Source organism: Pongo abelii, chromosome 14 (assembly GCF_028885655.2).
Source record: "Pongo abelii isolate AG06213 chromosome 14, NHGRI_mPonAbe1-v2.0_pri, whole genome shotgun sequence".
Lineage (NCBI taxonomy): Eukaryota > Metazoa > Chordata > Mammalia > Primates > Hominidae > Pongo > Pongo abelii.
In genome coordinates this window covers 25,419,416-25,439,301 of record NC_071999.2, presented here as the reverse complement: position 1 = coordinate 25,439,301, position 19,886 = coordinate 25,419,416, and the positions used below count along the sequence as shown (strand labels likewise).

At 43.4% G+C, this 19,886-nt stretch overlaps 1 protein-coding gene across 4 annotated transcripts in view; it reads left to right on the top strand.

Annotated features, from left to right (window-relative positions):
* Positions 1-592: 592 nt before the first annotated feature.
* The window catches only part of SACS (sacsin molecular chaperone), a 104,151-nt gene continuing 84,857 nt past the window's right edge, over positions 593-19,886 (top strand). For 2 of the 4 annotated variants that reach the window (XM_054529384.2, XM_054529380.2), the window contains exon 1: positions 593-736. The gene's annotated coding sequence lies outside the window, so the exon portion shown is untranslated. The other 2 variants (XM_054529382.2, XM_054529381.2) reach the window with 2 other exon arrangements.

Here is a 19,886-nt window from a genome sequence, read left to right as displayed (position 1 = left end):
AGATAAGCCAAAATTCTAGATTTATATAGATAAAGTAGGCAGTTCTACTAGGAGACTATCATGAGGAATATGATGTACCCAGGCCAGTGGCAGGATAGCTGTGTGCCAATATGAAATAAATGCTGGTGGTATTTCACATCCCCCATCAGAGGAAGCAAGAAAATAGAGTTACAATATTTGTTATTATTAAATTGAGACTAGCAATTTCAACTTAGAACAGGATCAATTGTATAGCATTTCACAGTTTACAACACATTTTGAGTGAATGCTTTTTTTTTTTAACCATTGGAACCTCATAAAGAACTCCAAATAACATACAAAAAGCAGATTGTGAGCTACAACATTACCAGGTCACAGGTCTTCATTTCCCATGAGGTACTCGAGACCCATGTGTGACTTGTCTAAGGTCACACAGCTGGTGTTTAATAGAGCCAGTCTTCTGTTAGCCATACCTACTGCTAAAAATTAGCCTTTGCAAGTGAAGAGAACAAAAACGTGTGGTTGGTTGTCACCCCCACAATGAACGACAATGCTGCACTTGCAGCATTATTGACACCTAAGGTTGATGACAGTCCTGTCTCTTTAAGAAAAAAAAAAAGGCCGCTGGGTAGCGGGAGCAACTGACTGCGGCAGGAGCCGTCTGGACCCAGTGCGGCTGCGGGACAGTCACGCTGGGAACTGCTGATGGCACTGGAGGAAAACAAAGGCCAAGAGACCCTGATGCCCACAGCCCCCAGTAAGTCCAAGGTTCCAGCTGGGTGGCCAGCGAGAAGGGCAGCTGTAGGAGCAGCCTGGGGACAGGCGGGCTCCATGGTGTTCTTGGCCATCCGTCCCCTGAGCCTTGGGAAACCAGGGCTCGGCCACTGCAGCTGCCTGGGGGAGGTAAGGGGCCACTTTCCTTAACATACCCGCCTTCGGAGAGGACAGAGACGAGAGGGCCTTCAGCGTGCTGTACAGCTGTGAGTAATGAGCTCTTCTGAAAATGTACAGTTTGGGTTGGCTGCTTGTGAATTTGTGGGTGAGGAGCGGCTGCAGGGTGACTAGAGAGATCTGCTGCGGTCAAGATGCTGGACTAGCCGCTTTGTCATTTTAATTTCCACCCGGGTTGACATGCACCGCCACAATGGAGCTGCTGCAGTAACACAGTGTGGGGTCCAGAGTCTTGTTGAACAATAAGATGGGATTCTTAAAGTAGCTTACAGTTAATTTGCAGAATTGCTCTCACTTTAAACAGCATGCCTTCAAACAATGCCATATGTTATGGTTATCTTATATAATATTTGAAAATCCTGCTTTTAGTTAAAAAATATTTCACATATTTAATTTTATTCTAATAAGTGATCATTAGATTCTTTGAAAGAGTATTCCAGCTTTAGCAACAAAACCTCTCTCTCTCTGTCTTTTTTTCTTCCTTAAAACAAGGTCAATACCTCAGAGAAGAGGACTGGATTTGTTTCTATTATAACATATCAATTGTTTTGGCTTTAATTTTAATTCTCTCTGCCTCTGAAGATGGATAAAGCCCATTCCGCTTAAGTAAAAGGCAGAAAGCCAGGTTGAATCCATGTGCTTCCCAAGCGCAAGCTGCTCTGAAGTTATTTTGAAGGGGAACTCTTCATTTCTCCATCAGTGCAGATAAAAGTAATTGATTCACAGGTCATGGATTAAAATAATAATAATAGTAAATAATTGACACAATCCCATTTTATTTGTCACATGACAAGCAGATTTGCCATACTGTTTTTCTTAAGCTGCCCATTGATAACCAGACTCATTCTAGGTTAATGCAGGGTCATGATGTCCCAGTAATTTTACTTATGACCATCCAGACTGCCTTCCCTAATCTTGCCCTGAAGCCTCACTTTGGGCTGTGACAACGATCCTGTTTCCTTTCCTCTATCCTCCTTAGCCGTCCCTTTCATCCTTTCTTCACCTTCCTGGGCTGTTTGGGCAATTTTTTCTTTCTTTTCTCCTTAAAGACTCCTTCAGTCTCTCTTTCAAACAAAGCAAGCCAGATTTTCCACATACCCTATTTTCCTTATATTCTTACTTGGTTTATAAGAACTTTTCCATGATTAAGTGTTTTCTATTCTTCACATAATAGGAAGAAAAATCCAATTATAGAACTTGAAGACCAAGGTTTGCTTACATCCGAAGCATCTCAAAACCATTGCTTTATGCTGGACTTGAACCCAGAAGCCCCGGGTTCCCATCTCAGGTCTACCACATCCTCACTCTGCAGCCCCTGACAATCCACATAACTTCTGTGAGCCTCAGTTCCCTCCTGTGTCAGAGTTGATACAATTATTCACTTAATGGTCACAGGGTTGAAACCAGGTGATTTGTGTGAAGGCACCTAGCAGGGTTCTTCACACAGTGTCACTATTTAGTAAGAGTTTTGTCGTTTTCTCACTCAGTCCATCATCTACCTAACCACCATGGTGAAGCATGCTAAAGTGGTTCATGCACCATTTCCCTAAAGGAATAAATTTTGAAATGAACTTTTGGCTGAGTGCATCTGAATGAATTCTGATCAGTACAAAATACATATTCAGTTCTTGCTATGCACGAAACACGGTTCTAAGCCCTCTTGTCTATAAAAGGAATGCTGATGTTTCCATGTTGCCATAGGAGTATTCTTTGGAAGAAGGAAGGCCAATTCTCTTTGTACAACTCTTCCTAATCCTTTATGACAGCAGCAGTGATGATGATATTGACCACTCCCACCATGAGCCCACATGAGGACTACTAAATGTGACTGATGCAAAGGATGCCAAATTGGAAGTCAGGACAATTCCCATTGCTATTCTGATCTTGGACAGCCTGGGTGGCAATTTGCTCTTTGCAATGCCAATCCTGTTACTATTTTAATTTCTACTTTATATGTCTTTCTCCTGCCGTCTTTCCTTTCCTTAACTCACATTCAGGACATTGTGTCAGATTTTAACGTCTAGGATGAGGCTGTTTCACCCCTACCTAAGGGGGAACATAGTGAAGTTGGGAAAAGCACTGGATTGGGGACCAAAGGGTGTGGCTCTAGTCCTGCTTTGACTTCTCTTTGTGCTAATTAGAAAGCCTTTTAACGTCATCTCTAAGGCAAGAGACATAGAATAATCTTTCAATTTCCTTCAGGTTCTGACTAGATGATTCAGATAGTCTCTTTGGGGTAGCCTCAGTTTATAACAATTATTTGATCAAATTAAATGCTTTTATCTCATTGATTCTTACAACAGCTTATGAAACAGACAGCCCCATTTTGCAGATTACAAAATGTAACCTTAAGAAAGAGTAGAACCCCAAGTATTTCTTATTAGTAAAAGGAGAGACTGACTAGATGGTAAGACTCGACTCCCTTGGTGAGCATCAGTGAGTTCTCAGACTGAACTCTAAGCTCTGTTCCTACCATGGTATGCTCCTCAGGGAACTTCAAATTGACGACGATGTGAAACCCAAGGTGACACGTTGGTTCTGGGTTTTGTCAGGAGAGATCTATGGTCCAATTATAATAACCTTACATCCAGACAAACATTTGTTTTAAATATTCTGCTTGAGATTACACCATGAGTCTGTCATCTAGGGCAGAAAATAAGGGCTCTACAGTCCACCTAGCCTTTTAATGTGTTCTGAAATGACGTTTAAAAATAAATCAAAGCCACCCTGATATAATTATTGGTGATCATTTAAATCCTTACTTCATTAAAGTACTAAGTGCTAGAAAGGAGTATTTGAATACTATACGTATCTAGAACTTGTGCACATTTTCACACAGTAATACTTTAGCCTTTTTCCTTGTTTTTAATGCAATGACAAATTTAACCATTTAAAAAACCCTGATAGGGTTACAAGATAAAATACATAAAATATTGCATAAGACATAAACATACTGAAAAATAATTTGTGGTTTATGTGAAACTCAAACTTAAGGTGTATATGTTTATATTTATAATTTTTATTTGCTACATTTGGCAATATGATATAAACAGAGCTTTAATTGATCAATGATAGTTACTTAAGAGCTTAAGGATATTAGTTTGTTAGGTCTTTAAGCTTCAAACACAAATTACAACCAATCTTTATGAGTTTTCTGTCAATTACACCAAATATTCCTTTAGTTTTATTTATTAATTTTTTTTGAGATGTTGTCTAACTCTGTCACCCAGGCTGGAGTGCAGTGGGGGTGCAATCTCGGCTCACTGCAACCTCCACTTCCCGGGTTCCAATGATTCTCCTGCCTCAGCCTCCCGAGTGGCTGGGATTATAAGTGACTGCTACCACGCCCAGCTAATTTTTGTATTTTTAGTAGAGACAGAGTTTCATCATGTGGCCCAGGCTGGTCCTGAACTCCTGATCTCCAGTGATCTGCCCACTTCAGCCTCCCAAAGTGCTGGGATTACAGGCGTGAGCCCAGCCAATATTATATTAAATGTTTATGCTAAGTGACCATCCAGAGACAATCCTGATTACGAAGAACAGACCTATGTTCACTTTACTGTCATATTCCTGAGAGTCCCTGCTAAGAATAGTAATAAAAAGTACCCAAGATTTTAATGTATTTGGAGTAAGATATACTGAATTTTGGAACCTGGCTCCACATCATACTAATTCTGACACTTAACCTCTTGCAGCCTTAGCTTCCTCCTTCTTAAATGGGATTCATGATAGGTTAAAAATCCCTACCTCGGGCCTGGCGCGGTGGCTCACGCCTGTAATCCCAGCACTTTGGGAGGCCGAGGCGGGCAGATCACGAGGCCAGGGGATCGAGACCATCCTGGCTAACACGGTGAAACCCCGTCTCTACTAAAAATACAAAAAAATTAGCAGGGCGTGGTGGCGGGCGCCTGTAGTCCCAGTTACTCAGGAGGCTGAGGCAGGAGAATGGCTGAACCCAGGAGGCGGAGCTTGCAGTGAGCCAATATTGCACCACTGCACTCCAGCCTGGGCGACAGAGCAAGACTCTGTCTCAAAAAAAAAAAAAAATCCCTACCTCAACGACTGAATCACAGTTTAGTGAGCCTCTGCCACGGTTGTACATGGTCAATCCTCCCTAAAGAGTTAGTTTTTAAAGAAATAATTGAATATTATTTTTCCTTCAAAAAGTCAATATTAGATAATATCAATTAAGATATTATGTATTCTGAAATGACACTTAAATATCAAATATATTTTAGTCGTATAATCTATTTTTAAAATTTCATTTAACAGGTTTATTGAGATATTCACATCCCATACAATTCACTCATATGTGATGTTATTTTTATGTAAAATTTTATCTTTGAGAATAATCGAGCTTTTGAAGGCAAACCTAAGACTCTGGGAGCTTCTATTTCAGTGCCAGCCTTCTAGCCTCCTGCCTCCACAATTAGCTCTGCCAGTTGACAAGCTAGAATCTGAGGCTAGATAAACTACATACAAAATATGTGGTTTTATTATCTGTAAATTGGCCAAAGTGACTAAATTATTCACTCTTTATTGAATACTTTCTGTATCCATAAACCTAAGTAGGAGAGTCAAAGGTGAATAAGACATTCTTGAGCAACTTTCAGCAAAGTAGATGAGAAAGATTTGTATGACACAAGGAATTTGGAGCACTGGGGGAATAATTTATTTATTTTTCTTATTATTGAAATACAGTATCTTTTCTGTTGTACATTTTACATCGAAATCTTTAATTACACACACACGAAAGATCAAGTAGCACTCACCTTTAGCTTCACCTTTTGTGCTCTAGAAACTATTTTACGTACATATTTAATTTCAGGATTATATTTAAGGTCTGGTAGTGGCTGTGGTGACCCCCGACCTTTCCTGCAGCACACTATGCCAACACAGGTCTTTCATTAATGTCATCCAAAATGCTTGCTGTGCCTTACCTTTAAAGGTCTATTGATTCATAGCGTGAATTCATCCGACTTTTCCATTTTGCAAATATTCTATTTTTAAACCAATTTAGTCTTTGCTGACTCATATTTTCTCCTGAAGTTAGGAGAGTGAGATGATTACTTCGCTGATAATTCCCATGGAGGCGTTCTGTGGGCCTGAAGTCTGTCTGCATTTGGCTCCTTGTTTTGTAATGTTAGGGGCTTTCAAGGGTCAGCTTTCACCATATCCCAGAGGATTTAGCCATGTATGAATCTGGTTGAACCAAAAGGATGAATTTTTCATTCCCATCTTCAGATGAACATGGACCCCATTTCTTAGGAGATCACCAAGGGCAATTCTGCCTCTATTCCTTTCTCAAAGAGCGTTTCTAGGGAAACCCAAGCTATTCTGCCAGGTGCAGCTGCAGAGGCGTGTCTGTGAACACGGCAGCACTGAAAACTATGAAAAGCGAAGGAATCCTTCAGGGAAGAGTGGCTTTACTAGTCCCAAAGACACCCTTAAACAGACAGACAAGACAGCATATCAAAGGAGATAGAGTATTCGTGTGGCTCCTGATTGTATTTTAATCTCATTTCTGCAGGAGAGGCCTTTCTTCTCCTGTCCTCAGGGAACAGCCAGGTGTTCCTGTGCTAGTTCCTGGGAAGCTGCTTTATCCCCCCTTCTCTCCAGTGCAATTCGCTTTGTCACCTCAGGAACTTCTTCACCTCCCACACTCTTCTCCTGCCTCCCTCTGCCAAAAGGCTCCACCTCTGCCAAAGGGCGGTGTTTAGCTCAGGGAGCAGCTCCCATTATTTATACAATAGTTATGATTTAAGTCCCCAGTCTCCTGGCTGTTCCTGTTTGAAACTGTGTAACTCAAAGAACTTTTCCCATCAGTGAGTAAGTGCAGCTGGCATGTTTATCTTCCCACTCCTTAAATGAAATCATATGTACAGTAGTGCCAAGTTTTCCTACTGTGGGTCAAGCCCATATGCCAAAATAGGATATTTTTGCTGGGAAGGCCAAGAGGTCACTGCGTGGCACATGTGCTTGCTAGCTGTGGGCAGTGGCTTGAGGTTCCAAGCTGGGGAGGAGGGAAGCCCCGGTCCCTAACAGCTGTTGGACAGCACTGATTGTTTTGACCCCTGAAGCATGAGAAGAGGTCATGAATCAGTGGGCAGAGAATATCATGAACACATTTCATGTCACTTCGTGTGTTAAAAAATATTACATCAGCAAAAGTAGTAGCATCTAATATTTGCAAAAACCATCTGCAGTTGACTAAATGCTGTTAGAGCACAGCTCGGTTTGGTGTTGCAGTGATACAGTTCATGGATAAGGCAAGCTGGCCCTGTTCAGGGATGAGGAAAGCTGGGCACAGCGAGATTATGCGATTCTCAAGCCATGGTGAGGAGAAGACTGAAGAATGTTCTCTTCCATCAAGTGGTGCTACTCCCCAAATGGTAGGGTAGAAGCACGTTCCTCCCTTTCAGAAAGAGAAGGAGGAAGGAGGAAATGAGGTTTGAGGGTGTGAAAGGAAAATATCTTAGGCCCCCAAGATCACTAAGGAAAACTCAAGCTGGGAACTGCTTAGGGCCAACCTGCCTCCCATTCTATTCAAAGTCACGCCTCTGCTCTCTGAGATAGATGCATATCTGATTTGCCTCCTTTGGAAAGGCTAATCAGAAACTCAAAAGAATGCAACCACTTGTGTATCACCTATCTGACCCCGTTTCCAGTCTTCTTGCCTTTGCTTCAAGTTGTCCCCCCTTTCCAGACCAAACCAATGTACTTCCTTTTTTTTTTTTTTTTTTTTTTGAGACGGAGTCTCACTCTGTCACCCAGGCTGGAGTGCAATGGCATGATCTCAGCTCACTGCACCCTCCACCTCCCGAGTTCAAGCAATTCTTCCATCTCAGCCTCCCGAGTAGCTGGGATTACAGGCACCAACCATCATGCCGGGCTAATTTTTGTATTTTTGTAGAGATGGGGTTTCACCATGTTGGCCAGGCTGGTCTTGAACTCCTGACCTCAGGTGATCTGCCCGCCTTGGCTTCCCAAAGTGCTGGGATTACAGGCGTGGGCCACTGCACCTGGCCTGTACTGCTTACATACACTAATTATGTCTCACGTCTCCCTAAATGTATAAAACCAAGCTGTGCCCTGACCACCTTGGGCAAATGTCATCAGGACTTGCTGAGGCTGTGTAAGGGGCACGTCCTCAACCTTGGCAAAATAAACTTTATAAATTAACTGAGACCTGTCTCAGATTTTCTGGGCTCACAGAAGTCCTATACTTGTGTCAGGCACTCAGTTGTGGGGAAGAAGTAAGAGCTGGGAGCCACCAGGATTTAAACAAAGTATGGGCTGTTGCTGGACTCTTCTGGACACCAGTTTCCTTCTCTGTATAATGAAATTCACAATTCCCTACCAAATCATTAGGCTGTTATGAGACTGAAATAAGATCATCCCTATGAAATCACTTCAACAAATCTAAAATACCATGCCCCTACAAGGTAATCTTATTGTACTGCATTTTAATTTTACTATCAATAACATTTCAATTGTATAAAAATTTTGTATATACTAATATTCTTTGCCATGTCACACAGACCCCCGGCAGCCACGCTCTAGCTCACAGGCACGAGCCCACTCCCACAGAGAGTCAGGCAGGGTGGAGCTTCGGGACCCCAAGTCCAGCACCCGCCTGAGATTTTCACACCCTGAGCAGAGCAGTAGGGGCAACTTTACTGGGCACCAAGTGGGCAACAATGGCGCCTTCCCCACTGTGTGTGCAGAAGGGTGAATTCCTGGATGTTGAGGGGGGGGCACAGAAACTCCCTGCCCACTCTCCCCAGGAAGACGGCAGGGCCCATGGGGACAAGGATTCCCCCCTCTTCCCCACCACCATGGACATAAAGCCTTAGTGGACACCAAGGCCCCAGCACAACATCAGGCCCCAAGTGACACTGGACTCTAGGTGGACACTGGACATCAGACACCAGGTTGATGCCAGGCCCTAGTCAAGTGGACTCCGGTCCCTGCATAAACATTAGGTGCCAGTTTGGCACATAGGCCCCAGGTGGACACCAGGCCCCAGCTGAACATCAGGCCCCTGGTGGATGCCCAGGTTAATACCAGGCCCCAGGTGGACACAAGGCCCCAGGTACATTCAGGCCCCAGGTACATTCAGGCCCCGGATGGAAACCAGGCCCCAGATGGACATCAGGCATCTGTATGTCAGGTCCCAGGTGGACACATAGGCCCCAGTTGAACACCAGGCCCCAGATGAACATCAGGCCCCAAGTGGATGTCTAGTCCCCAGGTAAATACCAGGGCAAAGGTGAACAGGAGGCCCCAGGTGGATACCTAGGCCCCTGGCGAACATCAAGCCCCAGGTGGACACCCTGACCCCAGGGGACCATCCAGCTCGAGGTGGACATCAGGCCCCAAGTGGACACCAGTACCCAGATGGACATCAGGCCCCAGGTAGACACTGGACTTGAGGTGTACACCAAGCACCAGGCTCATCATGCCCAGGCCCCCCGCTGGACACAATGAAGCAACAGGTTCCATTCAGTGATATAATAAAGCACATCACAAAGCTCCTTCACCCATCTCTTTATAATAATTAACTGAGCTGGATAGTCACATGTTCATATATAGGCCTAATAACCTCAGAAATGTAATTATTTAGATTCTACAAAACATGTGTTTGGACTTGTTTAATGGAAACTCAGGTTCCATTCAGTGATTTAAAACAGCACATCACAAAGCTTCTTTGTACATAGCTTGGTTTTCGTTACTAGAACTGGATGTTCATATGTTGATATATAGGCCTGATAACCCCTGAAATGTCATATCTGAGATTCTACAAAACATGTGTTTGGAACTTGTTTCATGGAAACACAGGTTCCATTCATTTACATAAAACAGCACATCAGAAAGTTTCTCCTCACATAGCTTGTTTTTCATTATTAGGGCTGAAAATCTATATAGGTACAATAGTCTCCGAAATCTCATTTCCTTTTTTTTTTTTTTTTTGAGACGGAGTTTCCCACTTGTTGCCCAGGCTGGACGGCAGTGGCGTGATCTCGGCTCACTGCAACCTCCACCTCCCGGGTTCAAGTGATTCTCCTGCCTCAGCCACCCAAGTAGTTGGGATTACAGGCATGCACCGCCACGCCTGGCTAATTTTGTATTTTTAGTAGAGCCGGGGTTTTTCCATGTTAGCCAGGCTGGTCTCGAACTCCCGACCTCAGGTCATCTGCCCGCTTCGGCCTCCCAAAGTTCTGGGATTATAGGCGTGAGCCACCACGCCCAGCCTGAAATCTCCTTTCTTAGATTCTCCAAAACATGTGTTTGGAAACTGTATAATGGAGATTCCAGTTGCATTCAGTGACATAATAAAGCACATCAAAAACCGTCTTCACACATAGCTTGTTTCTAGTTATTAGTAGTGGATATTTGTATATTCATATATAAACCCAATAACCTCTGAAATGTCATTTTTGTAGATTCTACAAAACGTGTTTGAAACTTGTTTCATAAAAACACAGGTTCCATTCAGTGATATAAAACAGCACATCACAAAGCTGTTTTTAGTTATTAGGGATGGATACTCGTATATTCATATATAGGATAATATCCTCTGAAATGTCATTGCTTAGGTTTTAAAAAATGAGTGCTTGTAACTTGTTTAACAAAAACACTGGTTCTTTTCATTCATATGAAATAGTGCATCCCAAAGCTCAAAGCTTCTTCACACATAGCTTGCTTTTAGTTATTAAGGCTCCGTATTTTTATATATAGGCCTAATAGTTTATATATAGGCCAAATAGATTCTGAAATCTCATTAGAGTCCACAAAATGTGTGTTTGGAACTTGTTTAATGAAAACTCACGTCACATTCAGCGATATAATAAAGCACACCACAAAGGTTCTTTGCACATAGCTGTTTCTAGTTATTAGGGCTGGATATTAGTAGGTTCATATAGAGGCCTAATAATCTCTGCAATGTCATTACTTAGATTCTACAATACGTGCTTTTGGAACTTGTTTAATAGAAACGCTTGTTCCGTTCGGTGATATAAAACAGCGCATCCTAAAGCTTCTTCACACATAGATTGTTTTTTGTTATTAGTGATAGATAGTTGTATATTCATATATTGGCCTAATAGCCTACGGAATGTCATTCCTTAGGTTCTAAAAAATGTGTGTTTGGAACTAGTTTAATAAAAACACAGGTTCCATTCAGTGATGTGAGACAGCACATCACAAAGCTTCTTCACAGATTGTTTCTAGTTATTAGGGATGGATATTCGTATATTCATATATAGACCTAATAGCCTCTGAAATGTCATTCCTTGGCTTCTAAAGAATGTCTGCTTGGAAGTTGTTTAATAAAAATACAGGTTCCATTCACTGATATAAAACAGCAAATCATAAAGCTTCTGCTCACATAGCTTGTTTTTAGTTATTAAGGCTGGATTTTCATATGTTTATATATAGGCCTAATCGCCTCTGAAATCTCATTAAACAGGTTCTACAAAACGTGTTTTTACAACTTGTTTAATGGAAACTCACATTTCATTCAGTGATATAATAAAGCACATCACAAATGTTCTTCGCACATAGCTTTTTTCCAGTTAATAGGTCTGGATATTCATACGTTCATATATAGGCCTAACAATGTCTGAAATGTCATTGGTTAGATTCTACAAAACGTGTTTCTAGTATGCATTTAACAGAAACACAGGTTTCTTTCAGTTATATGAAACACCAAAGGCTGAGGCAGGAGAATGGCGTGAACCCAGGAGGCAGAGCTTGCAGTGAGCCGAGATCGTGCCACTGCACTCCAGCCTGGGCAACACAGCGAGACTCCGTCTCAAAAAAAAAAAAAAGAAACACCACATCACAAAGCATCTTCGCACACAGACTGTTTTAGTTATTAGAGATGGATATTCAAATATTCACATAAGACCTAATAGCCTCTGGAATGTCATTCCTTAGGTTTTATAAAACGTGTGTTTGGAACTTGTTTAATAAAAACACAGGTTCCATTCATTCAGTGATATGAAATACCACATAACAAAGCTTCTTCATGCACAGGTTGTTTTTAGTTATTAAGGATGAATATTTGTATATTCACATGTGGGCCTAATAGCCTCTGAAATGTCATTCCTTAGGTTGTATAAAACGTGTGTTTGGAACTTCTTAAATAAAAACACAGGTTACATTCAGTGATATAATAAAGCACATCACAAAGCTTCTTCTCACATGGCTTGTTTTCAGTTATGGGGCTGAATTTTCATATGTTTATATATAGGGCTCTGAAATCTCATTTGTTGGATTCTATAAAACGTGTTAGGAACTTGTTTAATGAAAAGTTATGTTCCATTCAACAATATAATAAGGTACATCACAAAGCTCCTTTGCACATAGCTTTTTTCTAGTTAGTAGCATGTTCATATATAGGCCTAATAACCTCTCAAACGTTGTTACTTAGATACTTAGATACACCATAGGTGGATGCCCAGGCCCTAGGTAAATACTAGGCCCCAGGTTTACATCAGTCCCAAGGTGGACACAAGACCCCAGTACGTGCCAGGCCCCAGGTGGAAACCAGGCCCCAGATGGATATCAGGCATCTCAGTGTATGTCTGTTCCCAAGTTGACACATGGGCCCCCGTTGAACACCAGGCCCCACTTAAACTTCAGGCCTCAAGTGGATGTCCAGGCCCCAGGTAAATACCAGGGCCATAGTGAACAGGAGGCACCAGGTAGACAACAGGCCCCAGGTGGATGCCTAGGCCCCTGGTGAACACCACACCCCAGGTAGATACCTTGACCCCAGGGCAACATCCAATTCCCCGTGGACATCAGGCCGCAGGTGAATGCCCAGTTCCCATGTGGACATCAGTCCCCAGATAAACATCAGGCCCCAGGTGGATACTGGACTCAAGATGTATATCAAGCACCAGACTCACATCCGTGCCACAGCAGGACACAATGTCACAGGTGGACAGCCATCCCACAGAGGATACCGAGGACTCAGATGGACATCCAGGCTCAAGGGGAACATAAGACACTATGTAGGCAACAGGCCTGGGTGCATATCAGACCCCAGGTAAACACTCAGGTTCCAAGAGTACAATAGGCTTGAGATGGATACCCAGGTCCCTGGTAGATACCCAGTCCCCAGCTGAATGTCAATCCTCATGGGATGGCACACTCCACATGGCAACTAGGTGCCAAGTAAATGCCTAAACCACTGGTGAGTATCAAGCCCCAGGGGCATACTTAGACCAGAGCTGGACATCTGGCCCCAGTTGGACACCCAGGACCCAGGTGGATATCTACACCTCAGGCTGACATCAGGCCCCTGGAGAACACCAGGCTTCAAATGACCACCAGACCTCAGGTGGCTATGGAAGCCACAGGTGGATATCAGGTACTACGCTCACACCCAGGGCCCAGGTGGACACAAGGCCCCAGAGGAACAACAGGCCCAAGGTGGACAAAGGCCCTAGGTGCACACCAGGTCCTAGGTGGATACCCACACTTTAGGTGGACACCAGGCCCCAGGCAAACACCAGGCCCCAGGAGGATACCCAGGACTCCGGTGGACATTAAGCCCCTGGTGGACACCAACACCCAAGTGGATGTCAGGCCCCAAGTGGGCACTGAGGCCCCAGGTAAATGCCCAGGTCCCTGGTCAAAAACAGGTCCCTGATGGACAGTCTGGCCCCAGGTGGTCATGAGGCCTCAGGTGGACACTTGACTCCAAATGTCTTGGGTGGACACCACTTCCCAGGTGGATACCTGGGCTCCTGATGAACATCAGGCCCCAGGTTCAATCTAGGTCTCATGTGAACATCCAGGCCCAGGAAGTCGTTAGGCACCAGGGAACACTCAAGCCCCAGGTGGACATCCAGTTCCAGACTGACACCAAGGCCTCAGGTGGACACTAGGCACCAGGAGAACTTCAGGGCCCAGCTGAAATCAAGCCCTGGGTGAATACCCAGGCCCTAGCTAAATACCAGGCCCCAGGTTTACATTGGGCCACAGGTGGACATCAGGCCCAAGGCAGACACTGGATTCTAGGTAGACTTTAGTCCGTAGGTTCACAGTCACACCTCAGGAAAATACCAGGCCAGGCCCCAGTTGACTGTCAGACCCCATCTAGACACCAGTCCCCATGTAGATAATCTATGCCCCATCTGGACATCAGGTTCCAGGTAAACACCAAGTCCAAGGTGAAGAGCAGGCCCCAGTTTGGTATCTAATCCATAGGTGGACATCAGGCACCAGATTGACACAGAGGCCCAACGTGGATACCTACACTACAGGTGGACATGAGGCCCCAGGTACATACCCAGTCCCCAGGTGACTATTAGGCCCTAGGTGAACACCAGGTCCCAGATGAACATCAGGACCCAATGGATACCTAGGTCCCTGGGGAACATCAGGCTCCAGGTGGACACCCAGGACCCATGTAGGCAGCTAGGCCCAGAGTGACATCAGGTTCCATGTGGACACCCAGTCTCCAGGTGGATACTGAGTTCCCAGGGGTATACACCAATCCTCAATGACCGAACGGTCACATATTCTCTGGCCAAATGCAATAAAATCACCTCCCCAAAGAATATATATTCTTTAAAGCTGTGAAAACTACACTTCTCAATCATTCTGAAGATAAGGAAATAGCAATAGAATGCTGAACACACACAGAAACGATGAAACTCCCACATCCAACACGAGTGCAATGCTGCTCAACTAGTCCCAGAGCAAGACCCACCATAGAGGAAGCACAGATTAGAACGGAAGAAAATGTGGGACCCTAAATTGCAATATAAGAAAAGAGAAAAAGGCAACCACGCACACCAAGAAATCCAAGAAGTAAAGGGTGACATGGAGACATAACAGGCCCGGTTTCCCAAGAAACATTAGGAACCACATTGCGAAATGAAATGGCAGGCCCCATCAAGCCCTGTTGAGACTTTGAACTGCAGGCCTCTCCTAGACGGTCTCTAGGCCTACAAATTGCTAAGGCCACCCTTAACACGTCTTACCCACCTTGTAGAAATTCCCCACCACTAGGAAAAGACACTAAAACCCATGTTGGTCCGGAGCTTACCCTGCCAGCGCTTACCTTGCCGAAGCTTCCCAAAGCTTCCTGCAGTCCCTGGGTGTCATTAGCTGGCTCTGTGGCTTCCTTGGAGGGCCTGTGGCCTGGGCCCGGCCCCCTCTCTCCGCTCCCGTGCCTGTCCGCCCAGCGGGACGGACCCCTGGTTCCCTGGCGGAGCCGCCCTGTGGGCTCACACAGGCGCCGGACGGCCGCGCTCTCGCTCCCAGGCACCAGCCCACTCCCAAGGGCAGTTGAATGTGGCACCCTCTGGGGCCCCAAGTCCTGCACCTGCCCCAGATCTTCATGCCCTGAGCAGAGCAGCGAGAACATCTTACTCAGGCGCCAACTGGGCCAAAATGGCGCCTTTCGCACCACGTGTGCAGGGGGGCAAGTTCCCCATGGTGGGGGAGGGGCACAGAAACTCCCCACCTACTCGCCTAGGAAGAGGGCGGCTCCCATGGAGACAAACCCACGGGCACCTTGATAGTCACAAATGCAATGCTAGATCAAAAAATGATATTCTGGTCAGGCACCCTGGCTTAGGTCTCTAACCTCAGCACTTTGGGAGGCTGAGGCAGGTGGATCACTTGAGGTCAGGAGTTTGAGACCACCCTGGCCAACATGGTGAATCCCCCTCTCTACTAAAAATACAAAAATTAGCTGGGCTTGGTGGCGGGCACCTGTAATCCCAACTACTCAGGCGGCTGAGGCAGGCAAATCATTGGAACCCGTGAGGCGGAAGTTGCAGTGAGCAGAGATCAGCCACTGCCCTCCAGCTGGGGAGACAGAGCAAGACTCCATGTAAGGTAAAAAAAAAAAAAAAGAAATGGGTGCTATACTGAAGCACTCAAATGTGGAAACATCAGATGAGAATTTATATAAAAGGGAAACAAACATATATGTCTAAAAATCCTGTATAATGTTAAGCATATAATTATTAAGGAACAAAAAGCACTTCTGTAGTTGAAAACAGTAAAAATTAAGTTGAACTAAATGTATATTACTATTTCATTACAAGCAGAGATAGTCTTTGTATTATATTTAAATGAAGGTATTATCCATATGAAAGAATAAATATAAATTAGAGCCTGTTTCCCAATTTCTGCTTTTCTCTTAGGTTGTTTCTTTTTTTATTTTCAAGAGTTCTTTCTGTATTCCGAACACAAAACCTTTGCTGATTGCTGTGTGGCAAATATCTTCTATTTTATGTAGCTTGCCTTAGGTGAGCAGAAATTCTTAGTTTTAATGTAACTTGAATTTTTTTTTTTTTTTTTTTTTGAGATAGAATCTTGCTCCCAGGCTGGAGTGCAGTGATGCGGTCTAAGCTTACTGCAGCCTCTGCCTCCTGGGCTCAAGTGATCCTCCCACCTCAGCCTCCCTAGTAACTGTGACTACAAGTGCGTGCCACCATGCCCGGCTAATTTTTGTATTTTTTGTAGAGGCAGGGTTTTGCCGTGTTGCCCAGGTTGGTCTCAAACTCCTGAGCTCAGGGGTTCCGCCTGCCTCAGTGTTCTAAAGTGCTGGGATTACAGGTGTGAGCCACCACGCCCGGCCTTGTAGTTTGATTTTAACAATCCTTTCCTTTAGGGTTACTGCTATTTGTTTTTAAAGGAATTCTTATTTACCCTGAAGCCATAAAGATACTGTGTTCCACTTCCTTCTAAAATTTTTAAGGTTTGATTTTCTCACTTATGTGCTTAATCATCTAGAATTGATACTTGTGCACAGTATGGGGTTCAGATAAATTTTCGTGCTTGTTTCCATATAGTTAACCACTTGCCCCAGTAACATTTTTGGAATGGCCCAGCTTTTCCCCACTAAACCCCGCTGATACCTCTCTCATGTATCAGGTTCTCATTAACGCAAGGGCCTGTCTCTGAGCCTTTTACTCTCTTTGATTGTTCCCATGCGAATGCCACATAATTATTATGGTTTCATGTTAAAGCTTAATATCTTCTAGAGCAAGTCTTCCCTCTTCTTCTTAAGTAGTGTCTTTGGTTATCGTGTCTTTATTTTACAAGGTTGTTGGGGTTTTGATTCAAATTGCTTTGAATTACAAGATCAATTTGAGGAGAGTTGACATTTCAATGATATTTAACCTTTTGGTTCATCATGTACATATCTCCATTTTTAAAGAGTCCTTTTAGTGTCTTTCATTAAAGTTTATAGATTTTCTTCCTAAAATTCCTATATAAGTTCTTTCATTATAATGATTCCAAGGTAACATTTTTTTCTTGCTTGATAAATGTCTATCATCAACAAATACTTTTAAACTCTTGCTGGTATGTAGAAATGCAATTTAACTTATATCAGTAATCTTGAAAAAACCTATTATTAACATTGTCAGTTTGTCTGAATTTTTTTGAATACTCTATCCATGAATAGTGATGGTTTTGTTCCCCTCTTCCTTCCCCTCCTCCCTGTTCCTCTTTGTTTTTTCTGTCTTGTTCTGGCTGCCCCCTCCAATACATGCTAAGTAGAAATAGAGATGAAGAAATATCCTTATCACTGCTAAGCATGAGATTTGCCATTTAATTTGCCCTTTAAAAAAGTTCCCTTCTACTTTTTTTTTTTTTTTTTAAGACGGAGTTTCTTGTTGCTCAGGCTGGAGTGCAATGGCACGATCTTGGCTCACTGCAACCTCTGCCTCCCGGGCTCAAGCAATTCTCTTGCCTCAGCCTCCCGAGTAGCTGGGACTACAGACATGCGCCACCACGCCCAGCTAATTTTGTATTTTTAGTAGAGACGGGGTTTCACCATGTTGGTCAGGCTGGTCTCGAACTCCTGGGCCTAAGTGATCTGGCCTATGCGGCCTCCCAAAGTGCTAGAATTACAGGCGTGAGCCACAGTGCCCGGTTGACTTTTTTTCTTTTACCCTAATCAGTCTTCCAGAAGTTTGCCAATTTAGTAGTGTTTTTAAGGAATTAACTTTTATTTTTACTGATCGTCCCCATTGTATTTTTGTTTTCTCTTTCATTAATTCTGCTCTCATCTTTATTTCCTATTTTCTTTGGGTTTATCCCCAAGACATTTTTTCATAAATTCTTTTTTTGAGATGGAGTCTCGCTCTGTCCCCCAGGCTGAAGTGCAGTGGCACGATCTTGGCTCACTGCAACCTCCGCCTAGTGGGTTCAAGCGATTCTCCTGCCTCAGCCTCCCGAGTAGCTGGGATTATAGGCACACACCACCATGCCCGGCTAATTTTTTGTGTTTTTTAGTAGAGACAGGGTTTCAGCATGTTGGCGAAGCTGGTCACGGACTCCTGACCTCAGGTGACCTACCAGCCTCAGCCCCCCAGAGTGCTAGGATTAGAGACGTGAGCCACCACGCCCGGCCTTTTTCCTAAATTCTTAAAATGGATACTTAACTCATTAATTTTTAGCTTTTCTTCCTTCTGGATGAAATCATTAAAGGATATACATTTTCTCATAAATTTACTGATCTCCATTTTTAATAACAAAGAGCAGGTTAAAGACTTAGTGTTTTCAGCAGGCACTTCGATCAGCATTTAATGAGTCATTTTGTATTAATTTTATTTATCTTTAAAGTTATTCTCTATTTGTGGTACTGGTTTTCAAATGTAGATGGAAAGTTTCTTTTCATAATACATTTATTTAATTAAAATATCATTTTGGGAAAAATAAATATTAAGTAAAGAATAAATAGGTGGTGCACAAGTAGGCCAAAGATCACCAAGGTAGTATGTTGTAGCTCAAAAATGAAAAACAAATTATGAGAGTGATTCATCACAGGCTGTATTTTGAGAAAAGAATGATCTGGGTAACCGCTACCTTATCACCTTCACATGTATTGGCTCACACCATACATAATGATTCAATCATGGTAGGTGATTTCTGACAATTATGGAGAGTATGGCAGTTTCCAGGGAGATGAACATGTGTAAACGTTCTAAGTTTCCAGGAAAGGAACAATAGTGTTTGGAATTCTAAATTGTGAGTTAGATGTTAATGGCAGAAGTAGTATTAAAATTAAAAGACTGGGCTGGGTGCAGTGGCTCACACCTGTAATCCCAGCACTTTGGGAAGGCTGAGGTGGGTGGATCACCTCAGGTGAGAAGTTCGAGAGCACCCTGGCCAACATAGTGAAACCCTGTCTCTACTAAAAATACAAAAATTAGCCAGGCATAGTGATGCATGCCTGTAGTCCCAGCTACTCAGGAGGCTGAGGCAGGAGAATTGTTTGAACCCGGGAGGCGGAGGTTGCAGTGAGCCAAGATCATGCCACTGCACTCCAGCCTAGGCAACAGAGCGAGACTCCATCTTAAAAAATAAAAAAAGAAAAAAAGAAAAGAAAAGAAAAAGAAAAATGAAGTTAAAGACTGGATTATATGAAAGAGATTGCATTCAGGTGGTGTGAGACAAGGGCACAGTGATCTCTGAGACCTAGCACGTGTGTATCAAGGACAAGTCATGTCAGATTTAACCCACTTCCCCCTTACTAATAGATGAGACTATCGGACTGGCCAAGCAGTGTAAGTCAGAAGGAAGACTGCAGCTTGGATTAGTAATACATTGGGCAGAATCATCCTATTCTGTTAGAAATGACAGGAATAAATGTGATTGATAACAGTATATTTACAATGGCTAAGAGAGTAACTGAGGAAATATTATCCAAAGATTGATTTTTGTAATAAATGTATCATTGTCCATGGGGAGTAAAATTTAATAATTTGCCGCGGAGCTCTATGCTGTTTAGCAGTGTTATCAAACATGCCTGGTGATACCAAGTTAATTAATATTCTAGATTACAGAACATGTATTCTTAAAGATATCGACAAACTGGAATTAGAGATTCAGCGAGGTCGACAAGCATGAATGTGCAGTGTTCCACTGAGATCAATAGTGCTCTGATTCCCTTCTGATGTTCCTACAGAGGC